Raw genomic sequence first — 19,074 nt, 5'->3', positions numbered from 1 at the left:
TAGATAAAAGAGTCCTCCCTCTGGCAGCTAAGACCATAACATTTTGTTTTCTTTTACACATTTTTGTGTTTTTTCAAATCCTAAAGTGAATATGCCATTGCAGTGATTTAGTACACATTCTAATGCCTGTTGATTTGTATTAGTTTATCAGAATTGATCATGATAATGTGCATTGGTTCTTTGGTTTTTGTTGGTGTTGGTGGTGGTGGTCATAGGACTCCATGTTCCTGAGATATTTTTTTTTCTTTTTTTGCTCAGTGCTAGCACACTACCATTTTGAGACATGGCACCACTTCTGTTTTTCTGGTGGTTAATTATAAATAAGAGTCTCAAGGACTTTGCTACCCAGACTGGCTTTGAACCATCTTTCTCTGATCTTAGCCTCCTGAGCAGCTAAGGACTATGTACATGAGCCACCCGTGCCCAGCTGATTGCTTTTTTTTTGCCAGTCCTGGGACTTGAACTCAGAGCCTGAGCACTGTCCTTGAACTTTCTCAAGGCTAGAGCTCTACCACTTGAGCCATAGCACCACTTCCAGCTTTTTTCTATGTTGAGGAATCAAACCCAGGTCTTCGTGCATGCTAGGCAAGCACTCTGCCTCTAAGCCAAACTCCTGGCCTGGCGATTGCTTTTTGATACTTGATTACTTTACACCAAAGGCTCCTGGAAACCAGAGCACCAGAAACTACTTATGACACCTGTGCCAGGTGATTCTATTTTGTGTGTTCAAAAGACAAAATGGGGACCGGGAGTTTGGCCTAGTGGTTAAAGTGCTTGCCTTGCATGCATGAAGACCCGGGTTCGATTCCTCGGTACCACATACATAGAAAAAAGCCAGAGGTGGTGCTGAGGCTCAAGTGGTAGAGCTCTAGCCTTGAGAAAGTCCAAGGACAGTGCTCAGGCCCTGAGCTCAAGCCCAGGACCGGCAAAAAAAAAAAAAAAAAAAGACAAAATGGTTAGAAGCCCTCCTGCTGCATTATTGCTGGAGTTTTTGGTGTTTCCAAGAGCTCAGTTCTAGAACCAGTACAAGCTGTGGCTGGCTTGAATATAATCTCTGAGAGAGCCATGGGTGACATCTGAGGCTCCCATGGTCACCCGTCAGTGGACCCACACAAATCTACAGGAAATGTGATTTCAGCTTACCTTTGAAGTTCATGTTGAGAAGACCATTCACCTCTGTGACCATGGCATTGAGATATTTTTGTAATTTCCCATAGCTTAAGGGCTTTTCATGGTGCATTAAGTAGCGGCCGTGTTTAAATAGTGTTATAGGCTATTAAATCTATGGCCCACAAAATAGGAAGCTCAAAAGGCACAAAAGAGATTTTTTAAGAGTCATTTTGCATAAGATGATTTCTCTGTGAAATAAATGTTAAATGTTCTTTCTGTAAAGAACAGGTTTTTGTGATTTTGAGATCACTGGCAAGAGGAAAATATTTGACTAGCTCCACCTAATTTCCTCAGTTACATATGTCTTTGGTTTCTCGTAGCAACTGTGTCTAGATACCTATGGCATACTCAAAACACTGAGAGCCCTTCTCTTAGTATTCATCTCTTCCTACTTTCCATGCCAATGTATGACGGCACCTATGTGTCAAATTCTCCTAAAGAAACCTCCTCATTGCAAGATAAATACCTTCAGCCAGAGCCCTTGAATTTTACTTGGCTTTGGTCTTATTAAATGACTTACCTGATGCTTATATAGACTTCTCCTCTTATTATTCATAATATATAAATAAAATGTAACCAGATCACCAATATGCAGTAAGTGCACTAACAAAGCATTATTTAGAGACAGAGGACTGCAGTTTTAATCTTCTTATAGGAAACAGTTCTTTCGGTATAGTTTTTTTTTTGTTTTTGTTTTTGTTTTTTTTTTTTTGCCAGTCCTGGGCTTGAGCTCAGGGCCTGAGCACTGTCCTTGGACTTTTCTCAAGGCTAGAGCTCTACCACTTGAGCCTCAGCACCACTTCTGGCCTTTTTTCTATGTATGTGGTACCGAGGAATCAAACCCGGGTCTTCATGCATGCTAGGCAAGCACTTTAACCACTAGGCCAAACTCCTGGCCCTCGGTATAGTTTTTTAAAATGAAATTTTGGAAAATCACCATTTCACTTTGCACACAGTGTTTCAGATCTGAGAATTAATTTTATTAAGCATTAAAACCAGAAGTCACTTGAATCATCGTGTAATAATTTGTGCTTGTGCAACTTTGTAGCTTAAGCTCTAAATTCTCAAATAAGCATTTCAACAAAGTGCATTAATCCATCAAATGTTATTCAGATCCCAAAGTAACTAACTGTTGAGAATCTCATTTCTGAAAGTGGGGTTTTAAGAAAAGATAGGGAAATAGATTGAGAAAGACATTGTGTTCGATACATAAGATCATATAGGATGAGGCTAAATGAAAGGATCTCCAGGATATGGAAACAAAGCTTTATCTTTGTGTGCTTGCTGTTCTTAATGCGCTATGTTATTTCTCTTCTCTTTTGTTGCCCTTTGGTTAATACCATATTGTTAGGGTATCTGGCTTTGTTATATATTGTTGTATATTATATATACATTTATTTGATTATTTGAAATAGGAAAGGGAAGGGGGAAAACAAGATGACTGGAAAGGGGTGGGGGAGGGAAATGGGAACAAAAATATGAGAATGGATATTGATGTGTGAAGTAATGCACCTGTTCTACTATCTGGCAAATATAATTGTAATCCCTCTATACATTACAATAAAAAGTGTTCGTAACCTTTGAACTTCAAAAAGAAACAGAGATAGACATTTAATAGAATATTCATATGAAGCATACCTGGTCTGCAGAAGGAGGACTGATTTCCTAATTTCTCCAGAGCCTCATTGTTTTCATTAGCCAAATTGGTCTAGTCTACTAACTTATCTTATGACATATTATAAAAGATAATTAAACGCAAGAGTTAAACATTCAAGGAACAAGTCCATCTAGCAACAATGTCAAACTATTCAAGAGCATGTAGTTTCTACGCTACCCCCTTTTAAATTCTGCTTATTCATATTACAATTTTGATAGTCTCTATGGATATTTCAGTCGCTTATGCAAACACTTCCTTTATAGTCACAAATTTATTTAGCCAACATCAAGTATTTACTATGTACCTAGCATTGTGGATATACAAACATAGATAGCTCAGTATTCAAATAGCTAACAGATTAGTTGAGAACATGGAAGTACAAACTAACTGCCATAATGATGAAAAATCATTATTGAGTGTGATGTATTTCTGGACCTCAGGGGAAGAAGGGTTCCCTTTACGAACCATATGGTTACCTCCACTCTACCAATATTTTAATCCCCACTTATCCTCAGAATTTTGGCAAAGTCCACAGGGCTGCAGTACTTTCAAGTTGGGGTCATCTTAGCCTCAATTTGTTCAACACATTGGCAAAATTTCACCCTGTTACTCATCTCCTCCTAGCTTCAAGGAGATCATTCTTCCTTATCTCACTTCCTGTCTCACTGATCATTCCTCTTAAGTTTCCTTGGTTGGTTCTTCTTTTCCTATACAATATCAAAACATCTGAAAGTTCTTGTCCCTGATCTTTTTTCTTCAACTTCCTTCCTAAGGGGTCCTACTTTCCCCCCCCAGATTTACATATCATTATTTGCACATAATTTTCAAGGGTCTACCCTATCTTTAACACCATCATTGGACTTCAAAGAATTGATCTGACTGTGACTTCACATTTCCTCTGAGAGAAGTGTAATCAGCATCTCAAACATAACATGATGAAATACAGCTTAATTAGGCCCACCCAATCTGTTACTACTGCAGCTGTTACTATCCTAGTAAATGGGAACTCTCTCTTCTAAACTCCACGTATTCTTTTAGTCTGTCTTTCTTTCTTTCTTTCTTTCTTTCTTTCTTTCTTTCTTTCTTTCTTTCTTTCTTCCTTCCTTCCTTCCTTCCTTCCTTCCTTCCTTCCTTCCTTCCTTTCTTTCTTTCTTTCTTTCTTTCTTTCTTTCTTTCTTTCTTTCTTTCTTTCTTTCTTTCTTTCTTTCTTTCTTTCTTTCTTTCTTTCGTCATGGGGCTAGAACTCAGGGCTTGGGTGCTGTCCCTGAATTCTTTTGCTCAAGGCTAGTGGTCTACCACTTTGAGCCATGTGTCACATCCAGTTTTCTGGTGGTTAACTGGAGATGAGTCTCATAGGCTTTCCTGCACAGACTAGCTTTGAACTGCTATCCTCAGATTTCAGCCTCCTCAGTAGCTAGGATTATGGTCACGAGCGATGCAACGATGCCTAGCTTCTATATTTCTTTTATATCCTACTTTTCAGACTTGTCTCCAAAATATGTTTAAAATCTCATAACTCCTAATCCCTCTGCCATAGCACTCTGGACAACATTTATACTTTGAATTATTGCAGTAAACTCTCACCACCAGGTTCTTCTGCCTTTCTCATTATCTTCTGATATCTTGCACTGTGCTTGGCTGCCCGAGTGGCCTCCATTAAAACTCAGCTCAGCTCACTCTTTTCTTCTCCACCATTCAATGGTTTCCAAAGTCATTGTCAATGAAAGTCTAAGTAATTTCCACCAAGTACAAGATCCTCTATATCTTGCTCTTATCTAGGCCAACTTTGGTCCCATCTTCTACTCATTCATTTATTACTCAGCTTGAGCAATTCCAACCTCCTTTCCATTGTTCCAATATATTAAAAATATTCTGACTCAGCCAACTTGCTGTTGCTGTCCTTCTGCCTGGAAAAGACAGACAGACATATAGATGCTAATATAATTACATCTCTCAGAGCAACTACGATCTCACTTTCCTTTTGCATATCTATCTGTCTGTCTATCTGACTATCATCTATCTGTCTGTCTATCTATCTATCTATCTATCTATCTATCTATCTATCTATCATCTATCTATTTATCATCTTCTTTGCAAAGTGAGAAGATAATGGGTTCTCTGATGCTCAAGGGAGCCGTGGAAGGAACTATGTCTAATAAAATCAATGTATAAAAGAATATTGTGATATTTAAGCCAGTCATCTTAGTGACAGCTGCTGCCACATCAAGATTAGGTTTTAAAATAAGAATGTTAAAAATGGTACAAAGGCATTGGCTTTCCCTACTTGCCTATACTAGATGGCTCTTGTTTTGGAAATGATCTATGTCCTGTGGTGAGTGTGGTAAAGAATTCTTTAACACAATCCATTCTCAAGTTGAGATTAACAATCCTAGAAATTAGAGTTTTATGGTAGGTTCACCCAGAAACTTGTGCTTCCTCAGATTTGTTTGTTCTGTTGTATGAAGCTCCTACAATTTGAAAAGGTTCTGAATCACTTCTATAAAGACTGATAGTAAAAGCTCACAATTTTCAGGGGCATGACAGCTCATCAGATTGTTTCCAAATTCTCTCTCTAAACCCTGTGAATGGCTTTTAGACTTTACTAATAGGAAAGGCCAAAGATTGCTGCTCTGTCTTACTTTTGCTTAGAATGAGTTTCACAATAAGATAGTCTTTCTGTCCTTAATTCTTAGGATTTTGGTTCTATCCAGACTCTAAATCAGAGCAGGGATAAACTTTCAAAGGAGGAGCAAAAGGAGAGTAAATGTGTTCTGAATTTCGCAGAACAAACTGGAACCCTGGCTTGTGGTTGAAATTGGGAAGAGATGCCCCACATCTCTTTTCGTTCTGAGAAGGCAATGGTGAATTCTGGTCTGCTCTAATGAAACTGTGGCATTTGGGTTTAATTTGATGGATCCCAATGTGCCTCCATTGGTTTGGTACTAGGTTTTGGCATGACTTGTTTGATATCATTCAACTGTGCAGAAGCAGAGGGAGCCAAATTTCCACTTGAATATACTGAATTGTTCAACTAGAAGTCCACGTTGTTTACTGGCTTTGAGTTTCAAAAACCCAAAATATGGGTTAACTGAAAAGTGATATGTTATCATTTCAGGGAGGATATAGGAATTTCCTAAGCAGACAACAGTTTAGCATGCATCAACAGAAACAGAGCTTCGATGTCTGTTGTAGCTTTCAGAGCTTCACTCTTTTTCTGACTTTTCAGTAGACATATATATACATATATATATAGTTTAATTTAATACTTTCATTTTCAGAATGCAGCCAGATCAAGCTTTTAAGCATTATCCGCTTGAGACGTGATGAATTAATTGCGGGCTTCATTTTGTAGGGGTTGGTATCAATGAAGGGGTGCTAGCTCAGCTCTTTTGAAAGTAGCAGACAGAGGTGGCTCTAGTAATTACATTAAGACCGTGGATACACACTTGCCTTGGGGATTTCAAGTTGGACTTAATCAAATCTGGATTTGACATTTCACAGCCCACATCAAGGATTTCTACAAAGCAGCAGTAGAGCACTGCCAGCTCTCTGCCCTTACTTAGTGCCTCCTCCAGAGTAATGGAACAGGCCTTTCACTGATCTTGTTGATGCTTTGGCTGCATTTCCATCCTGCTCTATAGCACTACAGTTTCTACAGGCCATCATTTCTTTCCCGTTCTTGAAACGTTCTGATATATTCTTGCCATGCACTGGGCCCAGGGCTAGGATCTGAGACAGGATTGATGGTGAACAGTACTGAATCCTGAGCTTTTGCTGGAACAGACATTATGCAGCTCCTCAGTGCCTGCATCCCTAAAGGTCAGAGAAACCTTTGACCCCAAAGTGACTGTTTCCTTTTTCTCATTACCTGCTTTGTGTCCTGTGGCCAGGAATAGAAAGGAGGATAATACATAAAGCATGCTCTTGAGAAGTAGAGTCTAGTGCAAAGGAAGGGGATGTGATTCGAGTGATTTACAGCCTGTTAGACAAGGCTAAGATTTGACAGCCTTGGATTCAAACCCCCATCCCATCAAATAAAGAAATTTCCAGTGCAGTGAATTCAAATTGTGTCCAAGAGACCACTAGATGCCTAAGATACAAATCAAGTATTTGCACTTTTCATTCGCATATATTTCTGAAGCAATTATTCCTGAAACATGTTGAGAAATAGTGGTAAAAGTAGAAATGAGATAATGAAAATCATTGCTTAAAGAGAAAAATCAGTGCATCTGTCATTGTGTATAGTCAAAGGTAAATCCCATCTGTCTGGGGGAGGTTCATGGTTTGCACTGCCCTGCTATAGGCTCAGGTAGCTGGTAGCACTATTTTGAGATCCTAAAATCTTTGGGATGTGAAGCATAGTTAGGAGAGAAAGGTCACAGGGGGCATGTGTTTGAGGACAATGTCTTGTCCCATGTCCCTCTCTTTTGCTTTCTGTTTTATGTCTCTCATGAGATGAAGAACTTTCTGGGCTGCCATGATGTTCTGTCCAAGCATGTGGGGCTAAGAAACTGTGGATGAACCCTCTGTAGCTGTGAGTCCAAAATAACTATTTGTCCCTTAAAGTTTTTCTCGCACGTAATTTGCTCACAGCTATATGAAAATAGCATGAGAAAAGTTTGTGCCAGGTGCCAGTAGCTCACATCTATAATCCTAATGACTCAAGAGACTGAGGATTGAGGATCACAGTTGAAAGCCAGCCCAGGTATGAGCAAGATGGGTAGGTAACTGGAGCTGAGTCTTACAGTAGAGCTAACACACACACACACACACACACACACACACACACACACACACACATGCTCCAGAGTCATCTTACCCAATGGCTATATATTTTTTTTTTTCCAGCACGGCGAACTGAACACAGGAATTCACCCTCACTAGGCAAGTATTCTAGCACTTGAGTGATGTCCTTAGTTCAAAGAATATTTAACTGGGTACTTGTAGCTCATGCTAATAATCCTAGCTACTCAGGAGCCTGAGATCTGAGGATCATGGCTCAAAGCCATCCCGCATAGAAAAGTCCTTGTGAGACTCTTATTTCTAATTAGCCACTCAAAAACTAAAAGTGGCTCTGTGGCTCAAGTGGTAGAGTGCTAGCCTTGAGCATGAAAAACTCAGGAATAGTGCCCAAGCCTTGAGTTCAAGCCCCACCACGGACAAAAAAAGTTATATACTTGTTTCATTCATCATTTGTTGAAAGTGTCTGGGCTAACATTAACAGCACTTTCTATCTGTTTCTCAGGACGGTCACTCTTGGGACTAGGAAAAGGAGGACAAAGAACTGTAGGTTCAAAGAGCTAGAAGTCCCACAGGCATCCACTAAATGGCAAGAACAAGAGTATTTGGCCACATCACAACACCATCTCATATAAAATGAATGAATGGGAGTAAATTGCATTGGAAAGCAACACAGTACCATTTGTGAATTCATAACTACTTCCGAATCTCTCTGCCCCAGATAAATCTACAAGTTTACCTTATCAAGTTACATTAACAGAAAAAAACAAAGTAGGGCATTCAATCCCCATAACAATAAGCAAATAAAGCCAGGCGCCAGTGGCTCACACGTGTAATCTTAGCTTCTCAGGAGGCAGAGATCTGAGGGTCATGGTTTGAAGCCAGCCCAGACAGAAAAATCCTTATGGGACTCTGATCTCCAATTGACCACTCAAAACCCAGAAGTGGCCCTGTAGCTCAAGTGGTAAAGCACTAGACTTGTGCACAAAGAGACTCAGAGACAGTGCCCATGCACTGAGTTCAAGCCCTATCACTGACAAGAACAGGCAAATACTTCAATTTATAAATCTTAAAATGCAACATAACCCTGAGTCCAGGACACTATTGTTTAAATAATTCATTACCTATTCACATCTCCTTTACTTCACCACAGTCACTTTGTCCTCCCTGTTGTAACCATTCTTAGTTCAAACATACACATGAATCTATAAAATACAGGCATGGAAAGATCTTTCCTTTTTTGAGAAGTATGGCAGATCCAAGAGGCATTGCACCAAAGACCGATGCTGCCAGTGGGCACATTTACTTCTGGGTGGAGAAGGATTGATGACCATCCTAGATTCTCCTTCTCGGCGCCTAAAACCATGGGGCTTTTCCCCAGGGCTTTGTGAACACAGTCCTTCAGTAGTACTTGCCTGTGTGTCCAAGGTGACGTAGTCCTAAAGCAAGTAAGTTTAGCATACATGTGACGTTATAATGGTGTGTCATAACTGGGGTGGACAGTTACCCATTAATCCTTGAGAATGTAGTCTAGAATCCAATGGATATCCTACAAAATTAAGAAAAGTGAGGGAAGGAGTGAGTTGGGAGGGATGAGTGAGAACTTTGGAAGGAGTGATGCAGATGAAGTTGCATTGCGTTTAACTTCTTTGTTGAATGGCAACTCATTTGTATGATTACTTAAAGATTTTAGAAAGTGAAAAAATCAAGGGAAAAGTCAAAATTCCTCTTTCTCTTTCCTTCCCCTGCCTCCCTCCCTCCCTCTCTCTCTCTCTCTCTCTCTCCCTCTCTCCTTCCCTTCGTTTCTTCCTTCTTCTCTTCTGATACTGGGGCTTTGTGCTCTTTCTAGGCTTCCTCCATTCATGGCAGGTGTGCTTCTATTTGAGCTACGCCTCCACTAGCTATTTTACTGGTCATTTGGAGAAAAGAGTCCTTTAACCTTGCCTTCCTAGTCTAGTCCCAAACTTCAGGTTGACAGGTGTGAGCCACTGGTGTCTAGCTGCCCTCTATTTCTTTAAAAATACTTCTTTAGTTCAAAACAATTAGAAGAAAATAGCTACTAGCAGAACCATGTGAACATCTTTAAGGACGGACATGATAAAGAATTATGAATTCAAGTCTGGTCCATGAGGGCCTACCTGAAGAAAGTATTTAGAGTGGAATATTTTTGGTGTATCAATTCCTTTGCCTTTAAACAGAGCTTCATAATTTTTGGCACACTACCCAATTATATTCTACCAAACTGTACTATGTTCCTCATAAACATTTAGTGTAACATTCTTTTTCTTGACAGACATATTATGACATGAGGGGAAACTAATTTTAAAACTGCCTAATCTTAACCATGGGTAATTTCACGTCTTTCTTACTATGTAAGAATGATAACAGTATGCTTTAGTGACTAAAACTCCTTGAAGTTAGAATAAGTGAAGATCTTCTTCATCAGCTGCTTCATTCTGCAGCTCCATATCTTTGTTGCCAAGAATCTAGGTCAATCTTGAAATCAGATTCAAAAACTTTCTGTTCTGCAAACATCTGAAAATCAGGAAAACGTCCCATTCGACCATTAACAATGCTTCTGGTAAATAGCAACTTCCAGCCTTTTCTACAACACTGGGCTGGCTGAAAGAACTCAGGGAGCTGCCTGCAAGCTAGGACACACCCCGACTTCTCACCACACATGGTGAGCATACAGGCAAACATGGTTCTGGCAGGACAGGTCCACACAGTGATATCTGTCCATTTTGCCAGTGTTTCTTTAGCTCAGTCCTGATTTCTTTGAGGTCTCCATTAATTTGAAAACATTGGAAAGAAGTCGTTATGAAGGATGGTTATTTTGGTTTTCTTTTGTTTTCAATTAGCTGAGAGGCCATGCATTCCCTGTGGGCTGCTCAACATAAAGCTGACTACCCTGAGGATTGGAGTATTCTTTTCATGGCAGCTTGTGCAGTCGTGAGTCTTGTCTCTGTGCAGTAAGATTGGGGCAGAGGGGGCACACTGTGTCCATTCATCTGAAAACACGTGCAGGGCCCATGATCCCTAGCAAGCTTGAGCACAAAAATCTAAAAGACAGCATCTACATCCCAAGTTCAAGTCTCAGGACTACTGCTACCATCACCACACACACACACACACACACACCCCACTACCAACATACACACACACTCACACACATACATAACACTACCACTACCCCCTTTCAGGTAAGACTGGAATTGTGGCCTTTTATAGCCCTTGATTAAAAGGAGTAGGCTCTGACAATTCCTACCAGTCTCTCTGCATCCTCTACTTGAAAAGACTGCCTTTAAACATGCTATTTTTTTAAAGCAGTCTATTCTATTTTAATACAAAAAATACTATTGCTTGCCATTACACAACAAAGCAATTGATTGATTGCATATTTTCGCCTTTTCGATGAGTTGTGAACACAGCACTGTTAGGGGCCAGTAAAGCAGGTGGTGAGAGCAGCTCCTGAACCATTCTGTTCTCTGCTTCTTCAGGAATACTATTAAAATGCCGCCACAAACAAGTCTTGCCTTGTTTCCCAAGTGGGGAAAGAAGAAAGTCTTTGTTACCAAGTAAATGAAAATACAAATCACAAGACTAAAATTATGAATGCAAAATAAGATATTAAAATGTGGCCTGGATGTAGCATTTGCATGTATTTAAATATGCATCTGTCATTCCTTTTGCTAAATTCAGCAGGCGCTGAAAATATTAAACAATAGAGTACAATTAATGATTAGAGGAATTGTTTGGGAATATATTTTCACTTATTTATGTTCCTATGACCAAACCTTTGGGTAATTAAGGTCACTAGGATATAAAATCCCACCTCGTTTGTTTGATTAGAGTCCAGATCCTTATAGTCTAAAAATAATGCACAGAGCTACTTTTCATAAATTGATATGATAACATTCAAATGCTTATGACATGACAAAACCATTTCTAAAATAGAAAAATACAAGCTGAATTGAAAAACTAGAAAAAGCTTTAGAGATTGTTAGATTGGATATTATCTCACCTACTCATTCTGAAATCTGACCATATTTATTTTCCAAGAACCTATAAGAAATTTAAGATTTTTTTCTTTCCCCCTTGAAAGACCAATTTTCAGTGCCTTCTGCTACAGTTCATTTTGCAACTAGAATTTTCAAAATTGGTTTTGTCCTTTCCTGGGTTGGCTTACATTGCTTTCGATTTTTTTGGGGGGGGGGAGGGTGGCAGGAAGACAGAAAGCTAAAAAAAATAAAAACTTAAAAAGGGAAATCATTTCTTGAGCAGTAGCAAAAATGAACCAAATTTTAACCACACTTAGAATCCTTGCTCTCAGCTCCATCAAGGCTTCGGGGGCGGGAGAGGGGAGAGGGTAAAGAATGTATTTCATGAGAACTCAATTCTCAGCCATAAACTCAAAATACATCACATTCTTTGTTGTTAATTGGCACTTACCTCACCTGAAGGCTTTTGCCAAGAAGAGCAGAGGGGTTTAATAGGGGAAGGAAGAAAGGAAAAAGCCTGGAGCTCTGGAAAACACTCAACAGCCACATGTGATTCTTAGCTAGGGGCTTTGCACCCCCAGTAGGCTACAGCAACAAAGTACCCTATGTGCTTTCTCAGACCTCCGCTGTTTGTTTGGGGAGTAATGCTCAGACTGGGGCCTGAGTGATAACTGCTTGGGATAATTACGAAGACAGCTTGAAAACTATGCTCCTCTTTGTTTCAGCCTCCAGATGACGGCTGTCTGACCTCTGCTTGTGCCAGTTTTATTTCAAAGCGCTTTTCTTTCCAAATTTCAAAGGTCAGTGTGTTTACTGGTGGCCAAAAGGAGCCTGTGTGTAAGAGAAAGAAACACATATGGCTGAGTGGCAGGGAACCAGAGATCATAGGCAGGGAACCTGATGGGAAATCCTAAACGAATGTTTAGGTAAATCAGAACTCAGAAGACATAGGCTCTCCTTCATTACCCCTAAATGGGGAGGAAGAAGATGGTACCAATGATCTTTGGGGTTTTTCTTTTTTTTAGAGGGGGGAATTAAAACAACAACTGAAACAGCAACTACAAAAGCTACAAGTCTGGTTTAAGAAGAAATATAGATTTTCCAGTAAAGCATGATCAAACACTCAGCCAAAAAAATGTCTGCTTCATCTCCTTGAAATGAAAATTGTTCGTCTTTCCAAGAAAGAAGCTTTGGCATTCTGGCCACCCCTGAAAATCCTTAAGATTGGTTTTGGTTACAGAATGTTAGTAGGAAATAAGAATAAGGTCCTTTGCAGGCTTCTCAGTTGGGTTTCTGACACCATGACTTGGAAAAACAACTTTACTCAGACCGAGTTCCCTGCCCCTATATAAAACATTAATGCTTCATTATGAATGTTTGAAAATCTCATTTGATTTCAATGCAATAACTCAATAACTATTTCAAGTGTGTGTGTGGTCCTGGGACTTGAACTCTGGGCCTACTCACTGTCTCTGAGTTTCTTTTCCTCACAGCTAATGCTTTACCACTTGAGCCACAGAACCACTTCTGGCTTTTTTTGAGTAGTTGATTGGAGTTAAGAGTCTCATGAACTTTTCGGCCTGGGCTGGTTTTGAACTGTGATCCTCAGATCTCAGCCTCCTGTGTAGCTAGCTTGGGTTACAGGCATGAGCCTCAGCATCCAGCTTTCAATTATTTTACATGCTGTATTTTCTTCTGATCTGTATTTTCTTTCTCTTTTTTAGGAGGTTGGAGATGGTACTTGTATTGGAGCTCTGAGTCTCAGACTCCTTTAGCTTGCTTTCTTGTCTGATATTCTATCTCTTGAGCTTAGCTTTTGGTGGGTTAATTGGAGATGAGTCTCACAGAACTTTTTGGTTTAAGAAGAAGTGACATATGCCATCAAAAGTGGTATGACCACCTACAGTGACACCAGATTTGCCTGGTTTCAAACCTCCTCCTACTACTTATTACCCGTGGGACCTTGGATATTTGCTTGACTCATCTGTGCCTACTTGCCTTGGATAGAGATCAAACTTGCATTCAGTCATGAGAATAAAATGGGCAAGCTTGTATGAGATACATAGAATAGTGCCCAGTACTTTAAACACTCCTCTTTCTGAAATGAATTCTGATGGGGGGTGATCTTCTTTTGGGACTAAAAGAAATGATCTCTTGGGGAACTAAGCTTCTAGAAAGATCTACCTATACCAGTCGAAATTAGAAGTATGTGTGAAAGGCCATGGAATGGTGCTCATCCTGTAAAGCAGAGAGGAGAAAACAGACAAAGACAACAAGTGAAATGATAAAACTTATTCTTCCAGTTTCTGTCAATTCCCACCCTCCTATCACTGTAATAAAGGAACTTTCTGCCATGGGTTTATATAGAACAAAGAGAATTCTCACTATTTGGCCAGGAAAAAGCGTGGCAATTTCTTACTTGTAATTCTGGAAGAAACAGAGAGGAAAGAAACTGGACATACAGAAAGAAGAATGGAAATGTAGTCTACTAGGTAAATATGACTCCCTCCATTTTACAACCAAAGGAATAGAGAGTCAGGTTATTAAGTGACTTTTCAAGTCTATTCAGCAGCCAGTGCTGTGACTGGATTCATATCTTCTGCTTAGTTTCATTGTGTTTTATGGAATGCTTCATGTCACTTACATGTCATCTTTACTCAGGGATCATGCTAATCTCTTCTCTGTATCATTCCAATTTTATTCTTTTATTACCATTTTTTTGAGTACCTGTGGTGGTGAAGCAAGCACAACATCCATTTCTATTTGATATCATGGCCCTCATTTCTACCTCTTTTCTGTATCTCCTTAGTTGGGGAAAACAGTAGAATGACAATCTGGGGGCAGGAGCTAGATGACACATGATTCATCACTTCATGATCTCTCTTAGCAAAAGGCTGTAGTATTTATTCTAAGTCATTTCTATCTCTGTTCAAAAGAAGCAGACTCATTGTTTTGAGCCACACACTTTTATTTTGCGTGTCTGCCTGTCCTGGACCTAGGCTGTATCCCTGAGCTTCTTGTTGCTCAAGAATTAGTCAGTATCAGAGTGACAACCAGTATCAAGTCTTAGAATTCAAAGCTTGCTCACAGAAATATTTACCAGAAGGGAGTGTGCTTTCTGAATTGTTGTCAAACAGGCTGAGGTCAGGCTCTAGCTGTTGATAGATTGTTTTATGTTTGTTTTTTGCTGTGGTAGTTAATTGTTAATATGGGCAAGCCCATATGGATAAGAGAGCATAAAATTCCCCCGGATAGTATTTTTGTCAGAGGAAAGCTCCCTTCTGTCAATGTGAAAGTAGGTATCTCAGGTGAATTAGGAAGCACTATTACCTTATTCTTCTAAATCTCACTTTCCTTTCCCTCACCAGAGGATATTTCCCAGAATTGTTGAATTCAGCAGATATATTCTCAATGTTCCTCGTGATGTTTTGGGGTACACCTCTATTGTAACCCGAACAGCTTGCAGCTTTAAGGGATCTCAAGCTTTGGTCAACCTTTAAGGGGATTGAAACCCTAAGGCCACAACTTCCTCTTTTTTATCTTCTTCCAATGGTCTAGCTAGAGGTCCTTACTTACCTTGATCTCGTGGTGCAGAAGTTCTATATGGAGATTGAGAGTTCACGTATAGGAATCAAACATGGCCCAAGTTAGTAAGATTGTTGTAATGAAGGGTTTTTTTTTCTCCCGTGTTCTTAATTATTTCATTGGGTTCGAGAAGGTTTTCTAATCCTGCTGAAGTACATTTAAACTATAGAGTTGTGAGTAATTTGTGAACATTTACCAAGAAGTCTTATCCAAATGACATTTTAAAAAAAAGATGCCAGAACCTCATTTTGAATTCTGTTGTTGAAGCTGGTGATTTCTCCTCTTTCAGAGTTGGACATACTAAAACTAAGTAAGAATATGGATTTCACTTTCAATAAAAATCACAGACTTGTAAAATCCAAATTAAAACAGAGCATTGGAAATCGAGTTGCCTATTTCTATTGGAACTAACAAAAGCTGTTTCATTTTCCGAGTCCACACTGAAGTGCTACTTGTAAAAAATGTGGAATTATTCAAGCAGACAGTTATCTTGAGTTGGCATGGTTTTCCGTGGTTGCCAGGAGGTTTCCAGAACAGGTACACATAATACACCAGCATTTTAATAGAAAAATAAAGAGCAAGAAGATCTTCAATGCACCAGTGCATTTATGAAAAAACAACACTGCATCGAAACACAATTACTGCCTCAGTAATCATAATTTTATTACAGTAATGCTGTCCATATAATATATCCCTTTCCTGATGATTCTTCCTTTAAGTAATATTCGCCTTCTATCTGTAACTCTCCCTCTTGAAATACTGTAACCCCATTGTACATCATCTTTACAATACCAATTTAAAAATAAAAATAAGGGCTGGGAGTTTGGCCTACTGGTAGAGTGCTTACCTAGCATGTAGAAAGACCCAGGTTCAATTCCGTGATACCTATACACGTAGAAACAAAGCTGGAAGTCGTGCTGTGGCTCAAGTGGCAGAGCTCTAGCCTTGAGAACAGGCCAAGGACAGTGCTCAGGCCCTGAGTTCAAGTCCCAGGACTGGCAAAAAATATAAATAAATAAATAAATAAATAAAACTAACATATAAGATTCGGCCTTATACTCAGAAAGTTCCATGTGAGTGTTCTTAATAGTGCCTGAATCTCTGAAGCTTTCAAATCTTCTTTTTTAAAACAAATTTCTTAGGGGTTAGCTAGTTCTGAGAGCCATTTGTGTAACCTTTTCATTGGTGATCTTAGATCTAGTCTCTACTCTTTATTGTATCCCTTCTTTTTTGTCTCTCCCGCATGGAGCTCAAGCATCTTGGATTTCCTCATAACTTCTTATAATTAGAAGACTGACACCTTTCACTGGGGTGGCATGTAAATTGCTCTATGGGACTTGAAGTTTCCCCAAACCACGCAGAACTTCTCCCTTGAAGAGGGTGACATGATAATGACATGATAGCATTCTCCGGCATCTGCCCTTCCCCCAGTTTTATAAATAGAAATTTTAGAGATAAAATATAACGGCTTGCTCAAAGAGACAAAGACAATTAGCATCCGAACTAGACTCAGAACTTAACTCCCCTTACTCTTCATTCCTTTTCTGTAATGATGGAGGATGGAAGGCAAGGTTCAGCCTTTGGCATTTTCTTTCTTTTTTTTTAATAATAAAGCAAGAAACGACTTCTAAGTTTTTAATTATTGTATATTATTTTCTGGATGATTTATAGACAGATTAAGGTTACATTTGTGAGGTAGTGGGTACATTACGTCTTCAATATTATTACCCCTTCCCATATTTTGCTCCCACTTTCCCTCCCCCCACCAGACAATTTCTAAGTTTTTTTCATATCTTTTTTATTGTAATTAATAGAAGGGTTACGTTACATTCACCTGATAGAAGGTACATTACTTCACATACATTGATACCCTTTCTCATATCTTGGTCCCCATTTCCCTCCCCCCTCCCCAGCCCTCCATCCTGTCCCCCTCTCCTCCCTATCTGACTTCAAACAACCAAATACACATATATACAATATATCAGATAACAAGGTGAAATACTGTAACAATATGAGATAACCAAGGGACAGCAAAAGAGATGAGAAATAACATAGTACATTAAGGACAATAATCACTCACTATATGGCTTTTGTTTCTATATCCTGGAGGTCCTTTCATTTAGTGTCATTCTATATGGCCTTATGTATCTAGGTTTTGCTCTATTGTAAATCTCTGCTAGGAGAGCCCAAGGTTTCTACTGATTATGACAAATGAGGGAAGCCTATGTTCCTTTGTGTCTGGCTTGCTTCATTTAATATGATATTTTTAAGTCTTTCCATTTCCATACAAATGGGGCCATGTCATTATTTCTGATGGCAGCATAGAATTCCATTGTGTATAAATACCACATCTTGTTGATCCACTCATCAACTGAGGGGCATCTGGGTTGGTTCCATATCTTTGCTATGGTAAATAGTGCTGCAATGACCATTGTTGTGCTAGTGGATTTAGTATGCCCTTGTTTCTGGGTGGTTGGGTAAATGCCAAGTAGTGGAATTGCTGGGTCATAGGGGAGTTCTATGTTTAGTCTTTTGAGGAACTGCCATACTGCTTTCCATAGTGGTTGAATGAGTTTGCACTCCTACCAACAGTGTAGTAGTGATCCCTCCTGTCCACATCCCCTCCAGCATCTGTTGTTATTAGATTTCTTGATCCTGGCCATTCTAACTGGAGTGAGGTGGAATCTTTGAGTTGTTTTGATTTGCATTTCTTTTATGACCAGAGATGTTGAGCATTTCTTCATGTGTCTATAGGCCATTTTTGTTTCTTCTTCAGAGAAGACTCTCTTTAGGTTTTTGGCCCATCTTTTAATGGGATGGTTGTTACTTTGGAGATTAGTTTGGGAGTGATTCAATTTTTTAGCTGTTGATATATTTTAGATATGAGGCCTTTGTCTATTGTATGGTTATTGAAGACCTTCTCCCACTCTGTAGGCTTTCTAGTTAATTTGCTACCTATGTCCTTTGACCTACAGAAGCTTTGCAGTTTAATGCAGTCCCACTTATCCAGCCTTTCTCCGATTTCTTGGTCTTTAAGTTTCAACCTGTGCCAAGGAGACCTAGTGTATCTCCTATTCCTTCTTGTAAAGTTTTCTCTACTTGCTTGCATTATTTTCCAGCCTTGGGTTTTCTGTTTGAAATATCCAGCAGGTATGTATCTATGTCTTCAGGGAAAAGGAGTTGTGATGGAAAGATTTGGTTCAATTTGTCATGATTTGTTGGCAGCAGCCCTGCAGCTGTGAGGCCAGTAACACTGGGGCCTTGATGTCACGCCTGTCAACCTAATAATGTGCTTAAGCACAGTGTTGAGCTTCAGCCCCCAAATCTGTCTATAATCCTTTACATGAAACACTCAACTCTAGGAGCTGCTACATGTGGTGCCCAAATAGGAGTTTAGCTGTGAATCAAGTGAAAACAAATGTTCTACTTGCCTTAAAATATCCTTACCTACCCCAATCTCATGCTGGTAAAAGGCAAATCTATATTTTATAAAATGTACAAATAATACCTGAAGATCACAACTATACATTAACAACTTCCAATATTACCTTAGAGCAAATGTCATTCTAGGATGAAATTTTTTTAAAAAAAATCACAAGAGGAAGTAGAGGTTTTGTGGATAGAATTTGATGATGAGGGTGAGTGTGGAGAGGAACTGAGAATAAACTCTGAAGCTAGGGTTCAGCGTTACAGGTAGAATGTCAGCCCCGGCAGGAGAGAGCAGAATGGTGGGAGGCCTCAGCGCAACTTGCTTCTCACATGTACCAAATCTGGAACTTTTCCTAGAGTTCTTCTTGATGAGTTCCCTTTTTATTGTTTTCTTCTGGCATTGGTGTTGAGGACTACTTGTATAACCTGGTGTCGAGATTTGGGGAAGAATAAACATCACTATAACTAACAATTATTTCACACTTACTGTAT

The 19,074-nt window shown here is 39.4% G+C and overlaps 1 pseudogene; it reads right to left on the bottom strand.

Moving 5' to 3' along the window:
* Positions 1–14,183: 14,183 nt before the first annotated feature.
* On the bottom strand, positions 14,184–14,272 carry LOC150067337 (U6 spliceosomal RNA; annotated as a pseudogene).
* Between the last annotated feature and the right edge of the window lie 4,802 nt (positions 14,273–19,074).

The sequence above is a fragment of the Megascapheus bottae genome, chromosome 2 (assembly GCF_031878675.1).
Source record: "Megascapheus bottae isolate mThoBot1 chromosome 2, mThoBot2.hap1, whole genome shotgun sequence".
In the NCBI taxonomy this organism is placed as follows: domain Eukaryota; kingdom Metazoa; phylum Chordata; class Mammalia; order Rodentia; family Geomyidae; genus Megascapheus; species Megascapheus bottae.
Note: the sequence above shows the minus strand (reverse complement) of the source record. Positions and strands in the feature narration are given on the sequence as shown.